Genomic DNA, 13,384 nt, shown 5'->3' on the forward strand with positions numbered 1-13,384 from the left:
AGAATGAGGCTACTTTGCACCTTTTTTCATTCTACCTTGCACATTGAAAGCCATGTTATGAAGAATAAATTTTCAGCTTAAGACTGTCTTCCACCTATAGACACTGGTATTACATGGTGTATTTGGCATTTACAGAAACAAGGAATATTAGAAAGGATTCCTTGTGCTTCAAAAGTATTCACTGAACTCTAACAGTTCTGCCAGCCAGAAAGCCCACATTCCCAGGCACACTGGGGTTGAAAAACACATGCCCACTGCATCATTTCAGGACACCAACACCTTTCAAATCTGGAACACCCATGGACACTGGGAACTCAACTGCAACACCAAGATCTGCAACACCAAGGACTGCAACATTAGTACTGGAAAAGGCATGCCATGAGAATCACAGCAGGGCACCAACAATGTTGCATACACATTTTTCCGGTCTGGGCCACTCATTGAAATAGGGACTTCGCCTGCAGTGTCATAATTCCATTATGGTTCAGATTAGTTAGGTTTCAGAGAGTCATTGAGCCTACACCTCTAGGGATAGTAGGGCTGGAATACACATGCAAAAAAATTGTTAAAGGACACCAATATTGCTGAATCTAATCTGGAATACTGCTGGTGATAGGGAACTTGGGAACAGAGCCTAGACTTATTTATGGGTAGGTTTATGGTTCAGACAGACAGAAAGTCCACAGTCCCAGGGAAACTGGGGCTGGAAAATATATGCCCAGTTCATCATTTCAGGGCACCAACATTGCTGCCTTCACACATTTCAAATCCAGGACACCCATGGAGACTGGGAGCTCAACAGTGGCACCAAGATCTTGTTAGGGTTAGGTTAGGGCTCACAGCCTACTGCTCCTAGGATACTTCTACTGGAAAAGGCATGTCAAGATGATCACAGCAGGTCATCCACATGGCTGCCTCAACACTTATCCAATCTGGGCAACCCAAGGTGATGGGGACCTCAGGAGTAGTGCCAAGATACTATTCTGCTTAGGGTTCAGGTTCAGAGAACCAGAGAGCCTGTAACCATACAGCTTTGTCTGCTCCAAGCCCATCCAGCCACCTCAAACTTTTGTCCTTATCTTCTGTATCTCGCTATGGCATTCCAGTGCTATTCCAACTATTTTACACTGCTTTGTGTTTACATATATGGCAAGGAACTCCCTTTTCCCAGAAAATGCCTGGAAAACTCATAACCACATTCATATAGGTCTTGTCCACTCAGTTTTGACATCCCACCATAACCCTCTTGTCAGCCTAAGAGAGCAAATTAAACCATAGGTGGTTACTAAGTATCATACTCCAAACTGACTTCATGAACATCAGAACATTCATCCGTTCACCTAATGTATCAAATTAAATAATTAGGACATGATTAAATCAAAGAATCCCAATCAATGGAGTAAAAAAAAAAAACCAAAACCCGCCACCATCTTTTCAATGTATTTCTTAAACTGCTGAGAGCAGAAAAGTCTCTGTTGTGAAATATGGCTGCTGTCTGTTTACTAATTCAGATGGCTGGTTTTGGGCCAAATGTCCACTGGAATGGATGCAAACCCAATTTCGCCCAAAGTTGCGTGTAATTAAACTTGAATAGAGTTAACAACATGCTTTTATCACAGATCTAAGAGGCAAAAGTTATTTCCAGTGCCTCACTATGCAGATTACTTGGGAGTGAAAAAACTTCATGCTGCTGAAACTTTTTATACCACCTTGACTGGCATGTATATGTCTACATATGCAAATTGGATCAAAAGACAGGAAAAGGATAACTGGAGAATCCCATTCAGCCCACTGCAATTGCAAGAAAAAAATGGATAGAGATTTAATCCAAATGGGTTAACAGAATATTGAAGTCATACACTACTACATACACTAGACACAGAAAGCTTAGAATCTCTTAGGTGATCTACCCTAGATTTGAGCCTCACTCATTTAGTGTATAGTGTCCTAAATTACAGGGACAGTCCTTGACTAATTCTCTTTTTCTGTGTGTTAATTCTAAAGCCTACATTAGGCATCTCATCAAAGTCTTAGAAATATCTAAAACTGTGGAAAGGGCAAACAAAGAAGATCATCTCCAGATCAACCTATCTTCCATTCTGATAAGTGTCAAGATAGGAGGCATGAGAGTGAGAGAAAGGTGGCCTGAAAAGAGGATCCATGTGTTTTATCTCCCAGTCTTTTGTTTATGAGAAGTATATGAAATCTCCAATCAGGGAAACTGGAGGATGATTAATTTAATAAAACCAGTGTTGTCTAATACCTGTACTGAAATGTCTCTCATATTAACAATTTATTTACCATGTTGCCATTGATAATCCCAACACCAGACTCCTCTGTAGCCATGTGATTCAACAGAATCAGTAAAAAAATGAAACTGTAGTTATTGGATCAGTGCCTCTTGTGAAATAACTAAACAATGCAAAATTGAGTAACTTAGTGTCCTCAAAATGTGAAGACCAAATTAAATTAAAAGATGCTGCTCCTATAACATTTTTCTTATCCTCTTTAACTTAGCAGCTCAGTGGGGATCTGTTTAGTTATTAAAATCACATATCAAATCATATAAATGTTTACCTTTTCAGATTTCTGAGGCAAGACTGACTAACATTTTTCATTGAGCTAATCAGTACTTTAAACCATCCCTAGCCAATTTAATAGTAAGAACCAAAACCTCACATTAAATGTAAACATTAATCAATTTCATGGTAATAAAGTTTTACCAGTAAATTGGCAGTTAAAGTCTTTATTTCATTTACTCTGTCTGTGATTATATTGTGTATATTCAGACTATGGAGTTATCAAATAAACCTCTGAATTCCTAATCATAGGAATAAAAGTCTCTGTATTAGTATAACATATCAGCATTCAAAGCCAACCACAAAATGTCTCATTCTGATGTCTAAAGATCTTGAAACTCCACTTTCCGTGTAATGCAATTACAGAAAATCACACATACTCAGAAGAGAGCAAATACCAGGATTCAGACTCCAAAAGGCACTTAAGTACCTGACTTCAAGCAAATTAAGCAGGTATTAGGTATTTGCATACATTTTTGGGTCTAGGACTAAACTGCTTTCCATTTTATTCTGCCAATGAAATGAACAGTGACAGTGTGTTCTGAACCCTGTACCATAATCACAGATATGGTCACAAGAAAAGTTTCTGCTTGAAAGTAGGTGCTGAACTTTACCCATGGGATCCATCTTGAAGAGAAGGAAAAAAGAGCAAGATCAGAAGGCAACAATTGAACCATCTGATGAAACTGGCAGAAGGGTGAGAAGGGAGTAGGACAGATGCAAGTGCCACCACTATGTTACTCTCGACACCCACAGGAAACCTGGTGTGCTTGGCTGCAGCAGACATGCCTTGGCCCACCCTGGTTTACCTCCCTTCCCTACTCAGCAACCTGCCAGCACTGCAGGAGGACTGCTGAGGGAAAAACAGGAAGAGGCAGTGTTTTTGCAGGATGGCTGAAAAGATACAATTTCTTCCACAAGAGCCAAGGCTTGCCTGGGGAAGGTGGATACACTGCTGCCTGTGCAGATAGCCTGCCACTGCTGGAAATGCTGGAGCATCTGTTCTCATTGAAAGTCATCCTCTACCCTGAGTAAGGGTCCCAGTTCCTCAACCCAGCCACTACATCCCTGCAGAATTATTACAGAGTGCCACAGGAAGGACAAATGGAAATGGTGTTACCATCCAAGCATATATCTGTGGTGAATCCAAAGAATGAACTTTCAGTTAGAAAGAGACAGAAAGCTGTTGAAGACAGAGGAATAAAACAAATTTCCATTAGCACAACACAGCAAAGACTTGAAAGCTTTGACTGTGCTAGTTTAACATTTTATGTGCAGTGGTCAGCTGAAAACAAGACAGTCTCATGTTGCTGAATATCCATTTGGAGCTTCCAGCTTCAGAGAGATTTTGTGTCCATGATCCCACCTGCCTACCTACATTGGTAATTTTGTGCATTTTTCACTAAAATCATCTGCCTTAAATAAAATGAGAAATTAAATTTGAGCTCGGCAGCTTGGGGTTCTAAAGACATCAACTACCACGTATTCCTTTTCCATGCTGACCTGGTGAATTACCTTGCAATCTCAGTTTTCAAACACTTAAACCACAAGGAAAAAAAATCTATCCTCACCATCAATAAAGGGAGCTAATGGTGACAAATTAGTCAACATGGCAAGTACAAGACTCTTTCAGAGAATCTTTCTATTTTATGCCTCTTTCTAGCACAAAGCTATTATGTTCCAATCTACAACTCCATTGAAGGCTATTATAAAAAACACCCTCATGCAACTCATCATACTGTAACAACTTGAGTGCCTGAGATATCTGGTTTCTAAAGATTCTGTTGTTGGATTGTTCTCTGAACTTTGAAAACATGCAAAAGAGTTATCAGTATTTCATAGTACTAACATTGAGGGTGTCCCATGAATAAAAAAACCCCAGGAAGCTACATTTAGCTTGAGTTCTGGAATTGCAGCTTATGAGTGTTTTTCCATTCATCAAAAGAAACAAGTAAATAATTACGGTCCCCCCCCAGCTTTCTGAACTCAATGTTCCATCCTATTAGTCTGAAAATGTGCTACCTCTGTAATTCACCATTGCTGTTTATTTACAGTGATTTCATGAATTCAAGCAAATGTTTGCATTGTCATTTTCAGGATTCTTCTCTCAAACAGACTTGTTTCTACAGAACTTCGATGTTTAACCCTCAGGCCATATGCAGTATGTCATTGACAATAAAATTTTACCTATTCCTTTTGACAGGTAAGGTAGTATTGGCACACTACTATGGAGGAAAAACGTTAATGGTATTTTTGAAAAATAAAAATTTAGGACATGCAACTGTAGCAGCTTTAATATGTTACATAACCATTTGACAACCACAAAAAACCTGAGCAGATTAAGTTTCAAACCTTTCTGAAGTAATTTACAGTTATTCACATTAATAATAGATTATATTTATTTAAGCTTTCATAATAAACCTCCTCCTGATTGGAATCTATTATGCCAGATTATTACAAATACCGTCATTCTTGTTTGTAAAGACTTGAAAATGTTTACTACTGCTATTATTTAAAATCATGTATGTATCTCAAATCAAATTAACATGTATCACACAACTCATTGGTTTAGTGATGTTTGTCAACCATATAGTGAAGTTGGATTTATTTACACAAAAGTTGACATTTGTTATCATCAACACTCATTTTAGGGCATGCCTTCTTCAGTAATTCTACTACATAATATAATTTTTTATTAAAGTTGCGCACTTTTTGTCATGATCTTTTACATCTCCAAGCCTTAATAATGTTTTTGACTGGAAGTATGAGGAACATTCAAGGTTGTATTAAATAATTATCTAAATGCAAACATCAGGGAGAATATTACTTAAAGCTTGTCAGCAGTACAGTAAAATATTCAACCACATACAGAGGACAACATAAAAACTTGTGGAAAAACTAACTGTTTTGAATGTTGTGAACTTCTACAGACAATGCATTATTATTTAAGTGGTATTTAATTATCTGGGATCTTAGCTTCAGCTGATTTAAAACACATTTAAAAATCGGATTTGAATCCTTTCTTTATAAATGTTTTCAGGGAGAGAGATTTTTTATCCCAGTGAGAGCCGTCATGGATATGGATACACTAATACTATTCAAATAAAACTCCTGAGAATACACACAATGGCCTCCTGCTAATAAGTGCTGCACAATTGCATTTGTTTTGAAGTTCTTTTGTGTTAATTATTATAACGTTATGAAACTGAGCCCAGGGAATGATTATTTGGGCATTTTTATCACTGACAGCTGGATGCTAATGTGGATTATTTTTATACAGCTCAACTGTATTTCAACAAATTAAGCTACAACTGTGACCACATTTTTGAATATCTTTATAAAATAGTCTTTTTTCATTACTTTTTTTTTTAATGTTGCCCAGCCACAATATTAATGTATTCTTAAGGAAGCCCCAACATAAAAAAGACAATGAAGGTGCAAAAACTTTGGTCAAGCTAACCATTTTCATTGCATGCACCAGGTATAGAAAAACAATTAACTTTCACATCTGTATCCATCTGTAAAGGTGTGCATTATTTTGCACTCAATATTTTCATATCCTGAAATGACAAAAAATACTTAGAGGTAAATCTTACAGATTTGACCCTGTAAATATTTATGTGCTTAACTAGGGAGAATGGAGTTCAAAGTCATCATGACGTATATTGCGTGGGTCATCACAGTTCTTATTCTGAAGAAGTGCAATTTAGTTTTCCATATATCTTTTATGATTTTTTTGAAAGCACATTTTCACTAAACTAAATCCTTCTCACACTGGAGAAGAGGCTGTATTTTCTATACAGCAGCAGGACCACAGACTTCATTGCAGATCAAATATCCACAAATTTACGCAGCTGCATAGCTCTTCATCTTTGAATTTTATTATAACCTTGCTGTTTGCATTTGTTAAGGTCACTCAACTTCCACAGTATTATTTTTCATTCTTCGTTTCTTGAAAAGTTCAAAAAATAGCAAGTCATTATATTTTTCTGCTGGCAGATTGAGACCCATTGAGTGTAATCCAGAATTATATCAACTAGAACATTCTTTTGTGAAGAAATCTTAGAGGTGACTGCCGTGTTACTGGGCAAAAAAAATGAAAGAACTCTGTTGTTTCAACTCACATATTGCCATCAAACATTGCTTTATGGCTTGCTTCTGACAGAACCGGAGATTTCAAACCTATGTAAAACCAAGAAAATTATGAGCCTTGGGACCACTCACCGGTTTCCATGAATATATACCCTGGTGGTAAAGAAATTGAGCATTCTGCTGGCTTCCCAGGTGACCAGACACCTCTCCACAACTGCAGTAGAGTTGTTCTGGCCCACCTGGGAACTCAGCACAGGCAATGGAACTTATAGATTTCTGGATCCTCCACCAGAATCGACCTCATTTCTCTTTCTGGTGCACTTTTAAGAAAGGTCAAGAGAAGAATAAAGGATGGTGAAAGAGAAAGCAGTTCCCTGCTCAAATTTTGCAGCAAGCAGTGAACATTTACAGGAAGGATTAACAACCAAAAGTTCTAGATGTACCTAGATGTAACTCTATTTCAACGTAACCTCTTTGTTCAGATGGACTGGGCGTGGCAAGCTGAGTTGCGTGATGTAGATTTGAGTAATATCTAAGATCAGCTTACTCAGAGAAATACACCTGCATTCTCTCCTGGAATTACTCCATGTCTACATGGATTTCCAAGCCTTGTTGAAGTGCAGTTGTTTAGATAATCCATTTAAAAAAACAATAGTTTCCTTGTTTCAAGACAATGTTACAAGTTGTGATATTCTTAATTGTGTTGTTTCACCTAAGGCTGGACAGCAACATATCTGCTGAATTCTTATAAATAAAATATATTAATGAAATAAGAACAAGTGTTAACTTTTTTAAAGTTGTGGATTTGGTGGGGTTTGTTTGTTTGTTTTTCATTTTAAAACATCACTATACCATATTCGTTACTCTATTGAGACTGAAGACTTGATCACTAAGTCTTTTGCACCAAAATTACATTTCTACCATTATATTTTACAGTCTTCAATTGGGAAAAGTTAGCAAAAATATGGACTGGAATGGTCTGGTGCATAGTCATTAACACAGGTTCATAGCCTAAATATACACAGCTATCTTTTCTGTCTGTAAAGAATTTTCTAAATTTTTTCTAATTTCCAATGGAAACTCTGATAAATAAGTTATCATCACAAAATTATGGACATTTTCCCTATCGTTACTTAGATATAAGTCCTAAAACAGTTTCAATGGTTAATGAGAAATAAGATATGAAAAACAATATTCTAACTCTGAACCAAGACCTTCTTTTGAATTAATCATTTGTTGCTGTCACACATAACCATAAAATCTGAGCATAGTCATGAGATACCACCTTCAACACGAGAACAAATTTATGACACAGTACACTCATAACAAATGCCACAAGAGAAGTGTCAGAAAATTCATGTTTCCAAAATGTCAATCTAAATTGTGGAGAGGAGGGAAAAGAACATTCATATGCATCTATGATCAGTAAATAAGATAAACTATGATGCAGAGAGATGCCTTTCATGAGCTTTATTAATATTTTCTATATGTTTTCTTTATAAGTTATGTTTTGGTTTATTTTGGTTTTGATATTTGTTAGGGGGGGAAAAAGTGTAACTCCAAAGGAAATATTTTCAAAATTGTAAATGCATTTATATTTGCTAGAAGAATGGAATTATTATCTTATTTCCCCTTCCCTTGCCCTTTGTAACTTTATTTTTTCAGAGGAAGTCTCCATAAAACTTCGTTTAAATTATAATTATTTTCTCATTTCATCTGTAAGTCTCATTGCAACCTCAAAATGGCTATGAGATTGACTATGCTGTATAGCATTTTTTATTATTTGACATTCTCCATGGGATTTCCATGTATAAATGGTCATAACAGAAAAAACAACCTTATTTTTATATATTTTTTTCTTTTGAGGCTATAGAATTATTCAAAATATTAGCTTAAACCATCATATTTATGATGGCAAATTTTATTTGGAGACTGTGTGAAAGATCCATCAGTGAGCTGTTGCTGTTTTGCATCTCTGGCACAGCAAAGCAGCTGTAAATTCTCTGCACTGGTTGGATTTGCAGCTGCTTTTTCCTGCCATCATGACACAAAGCAGCAAGAGCATCCTGGTGAATCTGGTCTGTACCTGATATCCCCATGATTAGATATATATCTTTATACATCACTGCTCAGGACTTTGGAAATTTAGTTTATAGACCATACAACATAACGAGAAGAACAGGACAGACAGACCGAGAAGCTGACTGGCTAGCTTAGTTAAGGATTGATACAGATGCAGTTCAAAGCCCTTAGACCAGGCATTCCTCACGTATTTCTCAAGGATTTATTTACTGTATATACAGCATTGAACAGGGATATGATTTCTCATTGTCATGCTAAGTCCTTGACTTCCAGAGCTTTTAATTAGGCCTTAACTAAATTAACAGAACATTCTACTTCTTCCTGTGAGAAATGCTGCATTTTTTCTTTCACAACCAGAACTGTTCTTCTGCTGTTTGGACCAGTTTACATCTTAGTTTTATTCATTTCATCTGTTTAAAATGATAGCTTCCTCTGAATAAATCTAATCTGAGTACACAGATTTTCATCTGTGTTGCTGTGCTCATTGAATTCAGAAGTATCAGCTTGCCCTAAGCACTACAGAGCTCAGGAAAGGAAGGTGACCTGCTTCAGGCATCCACAAAATGATTCAAAACCCACCAATCCTCTTTGATTACTTCCAGCCATACCTCAAGTCCTGCTTGAAGCATTTCTGACCTGTGTCAGGAAGAAGAGGTTATCCTTGTATGTCTCCAGAGTTAGCCATACTCCCCTCTCTAGGACAGAAGAGCAAATGGTTTCCATGGTGTGTGGGTCAAGCAACTCAGTGTAAAAGCCCATCCGTTTCTTTTTCTCAGAATTTAATCAAAAGTCTTTTTAGTGGAGCCAGACAAAATAAGAGATAACACCTCTTTTAGTTCTTTAACTGCTTTTTTCTTTTACTCAAAACAATCTTTCAGAAATATCAACATGCTATGTCTTATTCTGGCCTACTAAATATAGCCATGAAGTATTCCAGACATAACTATGATAGACATACAAATAAAATTATTTTGTGAAACCAGATAATACTTCCATATAATTACTTTTTTTTTGCTTGTACTTTGAACAGCAAAACTAATTACTACAGCAAAGAAAATAGAAGTAAAACCCAACCAAAACACTTAAATAATTCTAGTTCTACAATGTCAGAAGATTTTTTTTAGATTTTATTTTATTTTTTAAGGAGAGGAGGATTGCTCTATTCTTTTAAAATGGAAATATCTATTCCCATGGTAGCTATGAGTGTCTGGGTAACCACTGCATTTAGCATAATGAAGCTAAAAGATGGTCTTTGTTTGTTATGGATTGATTATTATGCAAAATACTCCCTACAGTGAAGGTGGGGATAATGGTCTAGTTTAGAGGCACCATATACTATTTTCATGTGAAAGTTAACCAATGATATAAAGATAGTGGTTCTATGATTGGAAAATTATACTTTTTAAATCAGTATAGCTTTTTTAATATGGAATCAATAAATTATGCACATAAATAGATGTAAACATAGCTAGAAAACTCATACATAGAAACACATTATTTTCAAGCAAAAGTAAACCCTTTTTTTTTTTGAGGACCTATTCTCATGTTTTGACTATCTTATGGATTAGTCCTACCAATTTCACAAAAAGCCATATACAGATTCTTTATTCACTTGAAAGCTTAGGCTGGGTCAATTTATTCCTATGGCATAATGGCTGAAGATGGAGATGCCTTAGGGAATAATCTTTCCATGAGGAACGAAAAGGTTTTTTTAACATATGCAAGAATTTGGTTTTATTTTGTTCTCTCAGCCTTGTAACATTTAACAAAATTCACAGAGTTATTTCCTTTTCTTGTTAGGGTTTTTTTTTTTTTGTGGAGGAAAGGGGGAATTGAGTTGGTGGGATATGTGACCCATGACTGAGAAAAATCACCGTACTAGGAGCAATGAGGATTTTAGTTCAGTTCTGTAAGATCTCTGGGTAAGAGTATTGCTATCAGCAGTATTTCCCATATCTATAATGTCCTTGTGTTTCCAAAGTCAGCATCAGTAATAATTCTTCTGCATGGGAAGAGAATACACATCTATTCCACTGATGGAGCTCTGGCCCTTCTAAATCACAGAGGAAACTCCTATGCCTGAGCCAGTCACCCAAGGTTTCCTTAAGTCAGGGAACAAAAGGACATGCTTAGAGGATAATCCATCAGAACTAATTTGGAGAAGAACTTCACACACCCTTGAATTTTTGTTCTTTCTTTCCTTCTCATATCTGGACTATAAATTTAGAGAGCTGAGGGTATCTAGTTTGGGTATATGTATCTAAACCTAGATAGATAAATCCTTCCCTTTGGTCTCTACCCACTGATGAGCTTATTCATGTTGCTTTATTCATAAGTTTCTTCCTGATAAGAAAAGTTCAGTGAAAAATAGGACAGTAACATTCTTGTGGCACTGAAAGCACAATCTGAAGACAAGCATGAGGGTGTAAGAGAGTGATTCAGGTACCAGCAGCAGAGACTGGGAGGCTATTCGGTCCTACAGAAGTGCTGATCCACAGTAGTACTCTTTGCATAAGATCTGTGCTCACACGCCCCAGTGTGAAGAATAACGTTTAAAGAGCTACACATATACCATAAGCACCTTACACATTTCTAACACAACCTGTCCAGCTTCTTGTAGTAATTAACCCTGATCACCTCCCACATGATAAAAACATTACTACTTGACAAATTAAAATATGGCCCTTTGCTGGATCTCTAAAGAGACACATCCTGTTGGGGTTAATTGAAGTCGTGAAAAATGACAGGTTAACCACTTTGCACTGCCAGAAGGCGGCTGTGGCAGAAAAAAATTAAGGCAAAAACACGATCCTGCTCCTCAAACAATATATTTCCCTATATCTCATACCTTGCTTTGCCCTGTCACTGGACGCTGGAAAAGAACTCAGGACATTGGAACAGTTTTGGTGTGATTGGACTTTTCAGAGGAAAGAGTGTTGTTACTGAATAGGATTTTTACAGAACAGTTTGAGAGTAAAAGTGAGTGAAAAATTAAGATTTTGGCAAAATAAACTCAAGCTTACTGTAGGCATTTTGGATCTGTATTCCAGCCAAACTCTGAAAAGGGTGAGATTTTTTCATTGCTAATGACCACACAGATTTAGAAAAAAAAAAAAAAAATGCAGCTTGATAATTACAAGTTCAGGTAGCTAGATGCTGCATTTAGCAGACCTCAGTGAAAACTGCCCAGCCTGCACTTTTGTTGAGAGCCAAAAATAATTATGTGTTCTGCAACAGTATAATAGTTACCATGTAATTACATGAAACTAGAGAATGCATTTGATATTTATGTTCCATAATTTAAAGGCATTGACAATAACACTAAAGACTGAATAAAGCAATCCCACACAGCCATGGAAACCTGTACTAACATGTAGCAGTTTAGAGAGATAATACTGTGGGAAAGAAGGCACAGCTTTTTTCTTCTCTCTCTGTTGCTCTTTTTTTTTTTTTTTTTAAGAGGGTACTTGCTCTTAAAAATATACTTCCTTTCCCCATTGAAAAGCAGAAAAGTCTATAAAACAAAAGCAAGACAAAGAGCCTTCCTTCTGACTGGACATGTTACATGTGAAGCTAAAAATAGATCATCATTAAAGCAAGATAGTCAGCAAGTGTCTTGAGCAGCATGTGGCTCTTAAGTAGTTCCAGTGCCTCCCCCTGCTGAGAGAGCGCCATGTGTCCGGCAGGAAGGCTGAGGAAAAATCTCAGCCTCCAGCTGTGGGAGGAAGAAAATCAGCCAACACTGCAGAGGTCAGTGTTGCCCTGTCACCCCGGGCTGTAAATGTATGCTTGTCCAGATGCTCCTCACATTGCACTGAGGGCATTTTGAGTACCAAAACCAGACCTCATCACCTGAACTTTCCCTTGACATCTCTTTCCAAACTGAATGCAGCTTATCTGGGGATTGTCAGCCTAACGACCATGAGGAAATCTGAAGTGCACTGGAATCATAAAATAAAACTGTTCTTGTGTGATTTTGCATCATACTAATGAGAATAATTTATTTTCTAATTACATCTGAGAGTAGCAAGAGTGCTAACACTACACCACAGAGCTCTTTCTATACTGTTAGGACAGCTTTCCTTGAAAAGAGACTAAGGGACTTATTTTCCTAATTTCTCAAGTTATTCAGAAAGCAGCTGCTCATGTTTGCAACACAAACAACTTTGAGAAAATACCATGGATACTTTCCTCTGCTGTTTTATATGCAATTTTAGGTGCACTAGTTCCTAAAAACTTTTGTTTAGGTTTATAGTAAATGACTAGTGCTGCTGTAATTTAAAAAATAATTTTGGTTTCATGGAACAAGGCTGTTTGTCTATGACTTCTAAAAGGTATGAATACATTAAATATTTTACGAGGCTTTTAAATGCTTGATGACAGAGATTCAGCATGGTCTATTCTCATGCTGGATGGCCAGGAACAAGAGGCCTCTTTTATTGTTCCCTGTAAAACCAATGAAATGGAACCAATTGAAATATTGTGCACAGAGTCACAGGCACAGGATAATAGTGCTTTTCTAAATGGTAAGAACACAACAAAGTGCATCTCAAGAGCTTTGTTTGTATGGAGCAGACCTCTCCTCAGAATGGACTGTCTGGAGAGGCTTTGCTTAATGCACTGTTTAATAG

General features: G+C 36.8%; 1 long non-coding RNA gene across 1 annotated transcript in view; it reads right to left on the minus strand.

Annotated features, from left to right (window-relative positions):
- The window catches only part of LOC146444534 (uncharacterized), a 63,409-nt gene that overhangs the window by 33,701 nt on the left and 16,324 nt on the right, over nt 1-13,384 (minus strand). The gene's annotated exons all lie outside the window — the stretch shown is intronic.

This window comes from Lichenostomus cassidix, chromosome 1 (assembly GCF_008360975.1).
Source record: "Lichenostomus cassidix isolate B80296 chromosome 1, HeHo_3.0, whole genome shotgun sequence".
Lineage (NCBI taxonomy): Eukaryota > Metazoa > Chordata > Aves > Passeriformes > Meliphagidae > Lichenostomus > Lichenostomus cassidix.